The sequence below is a fragment of the Nilaparvata lugens genome, chromosome 3, assembly GCF_014356525.2.
Source record: "Nilaparvata lugens isolate BPH chromosome 3, ASM1435652v1, whole genome shotgun sequence".
NCBI lineage: Eukaryota > Metazoa > Arthropoda > Insecta > Hemiptera > Delphacidae > Nilaparvata > Nilaparvata lugens.
The window spans coordinates 6,212,858-6,222,886 of NC_052506.1; positions in this window are offsets into that span (position 1 = coordinate 6,212,858).

The window sequence follows — 10,029 nt, forward strand, 5'->3', positions numbered from 1 at the left end:
ACCAGCTGCATCCGAAAATCAGGCGTACCAACAATAAAATTTGTGTTGGGCGTATTCATTCTCACCACTATCACTAAAGATTTATTCAACTTTCTTGAAAAATGTTCCTTCTAAAGATTTTGAAATAATTATTTTCAATCATATCATATAATTACCTTTTATAAAGGGTAAAACTTTCATTTACGATGCATGAGTAAGTTTAGATTGGCGTTACATTACATTTACATGCCCGCGAAAATAAAGGATTTTTAAAACTCCTCAGTCTTGAATGACACTTATTCGTTTTCTATCTCATATTATGATTGTGATGATTTTGGTAGAATGTATGAATTTATTGAATATTAATTTTTGTTTATTCTAATTCCAATGTCAATTAGTTACATATATTTAGGGGGTGGTTAGTTAGTAGTAATAGTCAAATTCACCTTAAAGTTTACCACTAGGTTTACTATCACCAGCACCACATTATTTTTTATACAAAGGTGTATGAATACCATACCGTACCGTACATTATTTTTTATTGTCAGCTTTAATGCTCGGTTTCACAGAAGCCTGTAAAATTATAATCATGATTAAATGCAATGCAACCAATCAGAGAAAGCCTTTACAAAAAGAAGGGTATCTACACCTTCTCCAGTTGCATATTTGAAAAGGTATCAATTCAATTTGAAAATAATAATTCGTTTTGAGAATACCTGCACCGTACCGTAGTCATTGTAATAATACAGTACAAACTCTCAATTATTGAGAAAACATAACATTTTTTATATACAAAGGTGTATGAATACCATACCGTACATTATTTTTTATTGTCAGCTTTAATGCTCGGTTTTACAGAAGCCTGTAAAATTATAATCATGATTAAATGCAATGCAACCAATCAGAGAAAGCTTTTACAAAAAGAAGGGTATCTACACCTTTTCCAATTGCATTTGAAAAGGTATCAATTCAATTTGAAAATAGTAATTTGTTTTGAGAATACCTGCACCGTACCGTAGTCATTTGTAATAATTACAGTACAAACTCTCAATTATTGAGAAAACATAACATTTTTTATACGTAGGTGTATGTATACCATACATTATTTTTTATTGTCAAATTTAATGCTCTCAGTTTCACAGAAGCCTGTGAAATTACAATGATTAAATGCCATGCAACCAATTAGAGAAAGCTTTCACAAAAAGAAGGGTATCCACACCTTTTCCAATTGCATTTGAAAAGGTTCAATTCAATTTGAAAAAAAATCAATTATTGGTTCTGAGAATAATTAGTTTGTAATAATTACAAAATCTCAATTATTGAGAAAACATCAGACGTACTGTAAATGAGAAGTCAATAATTTCATTGAGGAAGTAATCATTAATATTGTAATTGAGAATACATGTAATTAACATTGTAAAAAACATGTAATTGAGAATAGTCATGTGTAAAAATGTCAGAGGTAATAATTATGAGAACTTATCAACTGAAAAAGAGAAAACTACCCACTTGTGTCACGTGTTCTACTTATCATCAGAACTACACTGGACATCATTTTAGCGAAAAGCAATCCTGTATTATTGATATTTCAATTTGTGAAATCCGAACAGTCGGATTAATAATAATTTGATTTCTGAATCACAACTGACATCTTCTCAATTATAAATTTAAATTATACTTTCTCAAAAATACAATTCACCATTTTCAATTACAAATTGAAATGATACTTTATCAAATACAGTTCATCATTCTCAGCATATCTTTCTCAGATCCAATTGATTGTTCTCATTCTCATCTGACATTTCCTCAAATACCAATTACTATTCTCAATTGAAATATTTGACACGTTCTAAAATACAATATATTGGAAAAGGTATTGTAGATGACTAAAATGTATCTATTTCAACCTCAACTTAAATTTGTCTGACTATATTAATATAGCTCTACAATATCTTAGGCTGGACACACACCAGTTTGTCAAGACAATACATGATCAGACATGTTTAGTCACAATACTTCACATAGTTTCTTATAAAGCAGCACACACCGATTAGTCATTGCAGTTAGACATATCTTCATAAACAACTAATGTGATGTATTGTGACTAAACATGTCTGATCATGTCTTTTCTTGACTAACTGGTGTGTGCCCAGCCTTATGAGACACGACTTCACTTTTACAACGTAGGTAGGCCTACTTGTGAAATCCGGACGCGCGGCGTTTCAAAGCACTGCCCCCTCCCCATCGTCAGCATGAAGGAAGTAACTCATATTTTATTTATTCTACTTAGGATCAAGTAAAACTCTTCTATTACACATATTCCTCACATTTCACTGTGAATCTGAGTTAGTGAAATGCAGAGTAGGTACCTATATTTTCTGTTGGATAAGTTTGAAAGAGGGTACTTGGATATTATTGGTTTAAATTACAGTATTTGGTTTGACAGTGTCAGAGTATTGCTTTTATATAGTAAAGGTAGTGAAGGAAAATTGTGAAGATGCTCTCTTTTGAGTGGAGTTAAGTTTAACACTCTTAAATACTGAGTATTAAAAGTGAAAAAGCTGACTCATGAGATTATTTTTACAGCCTACCAACAGTTGAAGTTAGTAGGGATATAAATTTGGAAGAAAAAACTCTACCTACAAAATAATATTAGGCTATAAATAACCTTTTATTGACACATTTTTTGACAAAAAGAATGAACTAATAATTAACAGAGCCATTAGTTTATTGAAGCTCATAGGCACATTTTGTATAAACATTAATTTATTGAAACATATATTGAGAAACTACTGTCAAGTGTCAATACCAGCTTGATTAATAATATATAGAAATAATAGGAAATTGATAACGATTCAAACTAGTTTAAATAAGCTTTTTATTATGACAAGTTCAAGGTTTTTTTATTCAATTTGGGTAAGTACCTTATACAAAATTCAAATTCAAATTCAAATTTATTTCCACAAAGTAGGTACAAACATTTGACTATAAAACAGAAATGCAATCCACCACAATCAATTCAAATAAATAACATTCCTTACTGAAAAATAATAAATTGAACAATAATAGCATTAATACTTCTATTCCTAACTCGTAAGAGTTATAATGCACAATCAAACTGAATGGATTGAGGATTATCATTTGATTATTATTCAACATTTCAAAAATAGAACTTGGTGAAAACCATAAACTTGGTGAAAATCTACTGGCATAAGTAAATTGAGAATTGAGTTGGCTGAATCACCATTTTTTGGCAATATTAATTGTGTAAACAGTATTAAAACGCGACAATTTTTATATTAATTTTCTGTGCATCTATATTTTGTTTATCAAGTACTTGATCATTGATAAAATTCAACATCCATAGATTATCATCCACCAACAGAATTGTATCATTTGTACTGCTGTTATTAGATTAAAAAACGTATTTCTTATTTTTAGAACTCGTGGCTGGAGCTCAAGGCTCATTTTTCCAGTCTCGCCAAAAACTATTGTAATTTGATGATTATTTCATTTGTAAAAATATTTCTTGTATTTGGCAATAAATTCATTATCCTTTATTCATTCATTTCATATCATTACCGTTACTGTACTGACATTCTATCAATAAACTTACTTATTTGAAGATATTTCAACTATGATATAGCTACACAAATCATGTTATTTCATGGAATTAGTACCTTTATTCTATGAAACTATAAAGTAAATTAGTTTACTTTATGAGTTTTAGTTTCTTTATTCAAGAAATCCCAACTGTGATATAGCTAAAAAAATATTGTTATTTTTTGGAATTAGTTTCTTCATTTTATATCTGCTAATATACTATAATTATATATTATATATGTTAATATAGCATACTATTCTTTTAGATATTCAGAACAAAAGTTCTAAAGAGTCCTCAATCATAACATTTTTTTTCAGTAGGCCAACTACCAATCAAAAACAGATAATCTCTTAACCTACTGATGGGAATTTTTGCTATCATAATCCTCTGTTGTTTCTTGATTTTCCAGTCCACTCTCGTCGGAAAGACACTTTGAACAGCAATTCATTTCCTCCAGTTCTCGGTACTGCTAGGAACGTTGATTTTAGTTTTTCCAAGGATTTATAATCGCGGATAACTGTTGTAAAAAGTTCAAAGTGGAAGCAAATAGACTTATCAGTACCAGTGAAGGTAATTTGTGATACAAAGTCTTCATTTTTATTGATAAATTTTTATCAGCCGCCATTTTGGATAAAAGTATCAAAGAGCATTAATTTTTATTGATGTCATCTTTCTAGTTTTGAGAAGGCCTTTAAAATGATGTATCACAAAATGAGTGTTTACGTTCAAAATATTTGAGTTACAACCCCTCATTTCTTTAAAAACTAAAACTTCAATCAGCCGCAATTTTGGATACAAGTATCATAGAACAGTTTTGTCGATGCCATCTTTCTTGTATTAAAAATGGCTCTAAAATGATGTACCACACAATGGGTGTTTACATTTAAAATATTTGAGTTACAATCCCTAAGTCACCCCCCTTATAAGGGGTTGAAATTCAGTTGTAGGTCAAAAGGTGAAGTATTTGATCAACAATTATCCTGAAGATACAGTCTCCAATTTATTGAAGGGTTCCCATACATATGACTCACTCTGTATAATAAATTAACAAAATATTTTTAATCTCAATTATGAAAATTAAAATTTATTACTAAGAAATTGGAAAATATATTTTCGTGACTAATAAAATTTAATTGATTATTTTAAACAAGAATGAACTGTTAAATCAGATATACCAGTTATTATGTATATGTATATGTATATACCATATTACATCAGCTATTCTTTATAGACGGTAGTGAAAAGGCAGAGAATCGGCAACGCTTTTTTCCTATCTTTCATTCATGCCATTATAATGTGGATCTCACTATATAAAACCCTGACTGTGCTTGTGAAAGGATTTTGATGTATTATCAGTTGAGGTGGAACCCGAACCATCAGAATCTCGCAACAGTATTATACACTTGTGCATTACTATAACTGATGTATTTCTCTATATTTTACACAGTAAATTGTGAATAAAGTAAAATACAGATGTATTTGCAGTTTTTTCTCTGTAAACAAACTTTTAATCTATATTTTCCACTACTCCTAAATACTGCTACTACGTCCACGCTATAATGGAAGTGGAGAAAGATAGGATCAACGTTGTCGATCCTCTGTCTTGTCAATGCCTTCCATAGACGGTAGCTGATTCAGGTTTATTGATGTAATATTAACTGTTCATTCTCATTTAAAATAATCAATTATATATATTTTATTAATCAAGAATTATATTTTCGTTTATTTCATAATGAATTTTCATAATTGAGATAAAATATTTTCGTTGTTGATTATCCATCTTTTTTCACTATTATTATTACTATTAAATTTTGTAAAACTTTAAAGTGAAAAAACACTCACATTCTTTGATGTGGCCACAATTTTCACTTTAAAGTTTTACAAAATGTAATAGTAATAAAATATGATGTTATGGTAATTAATCATTAATTCTACATTATTGTTAAAAGACGATCTGGCAACAGAGCAAAGCGAGAAAAAGATAGCACTTTCCGCTTCATTGAATGATAGGCAAAGAAAGCAATACCATTGCCAATAACACTGCCATTATACCGTGGACCTCACTATAGTAGTATTATAATATACTAGCCGTCAGGCTCGCTTCGCTCGCCATATCCGTCTAGCCTGGACCCCCGACTGGATCGTCCAAGAATGTGATCAGCAGACTCGCTTCACTTGCCTGCATTTTTCATTTGCGCATTTTTATCATATGTTATCCAGTCGGGGGTCCGCAGACTAAACGTCTCGCTAAACGGATATGGCGAGCGAAGCGAGCCTGACGGCTAGTAATATAATATTCCCAGGAATAGCTTCGATTGAAGTAGCAGTGCCCAATCAATTTTTCCGCCATAAGTGCATTTTTCAATCTTCAACTTGGTGCCAACCTTACAAAGTCAACTCAACTTAATGTCAACCTGACAAAATTTTTAATTTAGTTACCAGAACAACACTGTTTCGAAGAGGTACTCTCTCTAGATTATAGTTCTATATTAACATATGGTATGGCCTTTTTTCAATTATAATTAAGAGTATAAGAAGAATATACATGCTAAAAGACGAACTGTAAACCCTTAAAAACCACCCTTAGAGTTGAAATATTGCCAAAAGATTTCTTAGTGCGCCTCTAAAGGGTCAACTGAACATACCTACCAAATTTGAACGATTTTGGTCCGGTAGATTTTAGCTCTGCGAGTGAGTGAGTCAGTCAGTCAGTGAGTGAGTGCCATTTCACTTATATATATATATATATATATATATATATATTATATATATATATAATATATATATATATATTATATATATATATATATTTGTTTATTATATGTTTTATCTGCTATAGTGAGAAAATATTACGGTATCAGCTACCGTCTATAAAATGCATTGGCAGACAGAGAATCGGCAACGCTGTCTCCTATATCTTTCTCTACTGTCATTATACCGTGAACCTCCTATCTTCTTCCACTGTCATTAAAACGTGGACTTCACTTTAGTAAATATTATGTATATGTTGGATCTCACTCTAGTAAATATATATATATGTTGCCCTGGCATTCAGCAGGTGCTACACCGGTGTAGAAAACTGACTCCTGACAGTTGATTGTTGTCAAACATTTAGGTGTCAAAAGAGACGACAAGGGGGAATGGCGGTAGGGGGCGATAGGAGGGTTAAGGGGGGTAAGGTAGGGGGTCTGTTGTACCAGAGGCGCGTTTTTGGCCGGTGCCGGCAGGGGCGTTACGGTCAATTAGAGCCGAGAGAAGAGCGGAGCGCTGGAAAGTCGCGTCGCAGGTCGCACGAATCAGTATCAGATCACATCTAGCCGCACAGTCGAGAGCAGCTGAGAGGTGATAGCTGCCGGCTTCAGGCCTCACGGTTAGGTGGCCTCACAATCAGGTGGCCTCACAGTTAGGTGGCCTCACAGTTAGGTCGCCTCACAATCAGGTGGCCTCACAATCAGGTGGCCTCACAATCTGGTGGCCTCACAATCAGGTGGCCTCACAATCAGGTGGCCTCACTGTCAAGTGGCCATGCGTCTTCTATCCTGCTGCTGTAGCTGCTACACTCTGCTACTAGTTACTGGTGTCTTCTATAACTGTGCGTCCGCTGCTTCCGCGCTAGAACAACTGCCTCCAAAGTGCTGCCCTCAAGATCAGGTGAGTTATACTAGTAGTTCTTTGAACAGTAGACCTCACGCAGTTTTCTCACCCACAAAAGTATCTGATGTCACCTATTTGAAATGTTAAAAAACTCAGTTCACGTTTGAATTTGTATTCCGTATGATATAATTCATCCAGTTCCGTGATAATCTAATGAAAATTAACTTTTTACAATCAAAAATACTAGTAGTTCTGTGAACAGTAGACCTCACGCAGTTTTCTCATCCACAAAAGTATGTGATGTCACCTGTTTGAAATGTTAACAAACTCAGTTCACGTTTGAATTTGTATTCCGTATGATATAATTCATCCAGTTCCGTGATAGCCTAATCTAATGAAAATTAATTTTTTACAATAAAAAATACTAGTAGGCTACTTCTGTGAACAGTAGACCTCACGCAGTTTTCTCACCCACAAAAGTATCTGATGTCACCTGTTTGAAATGTTAACAAACTCAGTTCACGTTTGAATTTGTATTCCGTATGATATAATTCATCCAGTTCCGTGATAGCCTAATCTAATGAAAATTAATTTTTTACAATCAAAAATACTAGTAGTTCTGTGAACAGTAGACCTCACGAAGTTTTATCATCCACAAAAGTATGTGATGTCACCTGTTTGAAATGTAAACAAACTCAGTTCACGTTTGAATTTGTATTCCATATGATATAATTCATCCAGTTCCGTGATAGCCTAATCTAATGAGAATTAATTTTTTACAATCAAAAATACTAGTAGTTCTGTGAACAGTAGACCTCACGCAGTTTTCTCATCCATAGAAGTATCTGATGTCACCTGCTTGAAATGTTAACAAATAACTCAGTTCACGTTTGAATTTGTATTCCGTATGATATAATTCATCCAGTTCCGTAACAATCTAATGAAAATTAACTTTTTACATTCAAAAATATTATAATCTCTTCAGCATTATTTAGTTAATTTGATTATTTTTAATCAGCTATCAAATTAGTTTTTTCATATGTGAAAATTTTGATACTGATGGGCACGCATAATAATACCATGACTGCAAAACAATAATTATATTGAAACCAAAGACCTTAAAGATGCATAATTCTTTAAGGTCTTTGATTGAAACTATAGACCTTATAGAAAATATCGGGGCACCGAGCTTCGCTGGTTATTTTTATTTATTGATAAACAGAACACAATTCTCTAAAATGATTGTGTTTATGTTTATATTTCACAGCTGGCTATACGTCTTCTTATGAATTTCGGGGATGCGATATTTTGATTTTTCACATACTCACTTTTTTACTATCCACAGCTGTTTCAGCCAAGGATGAATTATCCTTTTAATGTCGTTCAGCGAGTTTTCCCAAGGATGAGACCTAGTGCAATCGAATTTTTATATCATAAACCTACTATGTTCCAAATTTCGTGAAAATCGTTAGAGCCGTTTTCGAGATCCGTTGAACATAAAAAAGGATAATAATTCATCCTTGGCTGAAAAAGATGAGATTTTCGTCGTCTGTGGATAGTCAAAAGTAAGCGAGTGATTCTGTGGAAAATCAAAATATCGCATCCCCTAAAATTCATAAGCTGACGTATAGCCAGCTGTGAAATATGAACACGATCATTTTAGAGAATTGTGCTCTGCTTATCAATAAATAAAAATAACGAGCGAAGCTCTGTGCCCCGATATATTTACAATGAAAGAATGATGTAGCTAAGGAAACAACTGTTATCTATATTATTATTAACCGAGCGAAGTGAGGTCCAAGATTCAAGAAGACGGTTTGGCATTTCTCTTAATGTTTAAATGTTTGAATGTTTAAATGTTTGAATGTTTATATGTTGCGCATTTACGGCGAAACGCGGTAATATATTTTCATGAAATTTGACAGGTATGTTCCTTTTAAAATTGCGCGTCGACGTATATACAAGGTTTTTGGAGATTTTGCATTTCAAGGATACTATAAAAGGAAAAAGGGAGCTTCCCTCATACGCCAATATTAGAGTAAAAATCAGACTATAGAATTATTCATCATAAATCAGCTGACAAGTGATTACACAGATGATGTGTGGAGAAGCCAGTCTATTACTGTATTTCCATAAGGTCTACATTTTCAATCAGGTACTTGTGGATGAGAATACTGCGTGAGGTCTACTGTTCACAGAACTACTAGTATAGTTATTTATTCATTCCAATACATTATCAATTTGTAGTTATTATTCGATATATATTGTGCAAGTACTTTCGGGAAAGACCTTACAAGGTTATACTGTATCATTCACTAACTCAAAATTATTATTATAGAATAGAATTTTTTATTTTGCCAAAATACAAGATACATAAGACAAATGTAAATTATGATAAATCTTAATGTTTTGACTTTAAAGTCAGACTTGTGCGCTGTAGCTATGAGTTCGAATATATTACCTCACAAAGTAGGCCTTATCTGTGAAACGATTAAATTCAAAACTCCATCGTTCAACAAATCGATTCTATTTTTGAAATGACAATATGCACCGTTTCAACCCCCTGCATACCAGTAGAGATAGAGAGAGCTGGATATAGCCTTTATTACATCCTTGAGTTCAGTTTCTCCCTTATACTGCGAACGATATTATCACCCTTTGGACAGATCAAAACAGAATACTGCTGCGGTCCAATTGTGTTGTGTTTGCAACCCCCCACAGGGTGTGACGCTTCTTATCAACACCACTATCTGATTAATTCGTCACACAATATAACACATTGCGCCCAATAAACGCATTGCGCCCTCACAACGATACATGTACATTTGGCGAATTGTTGGAGAGAGATGAGG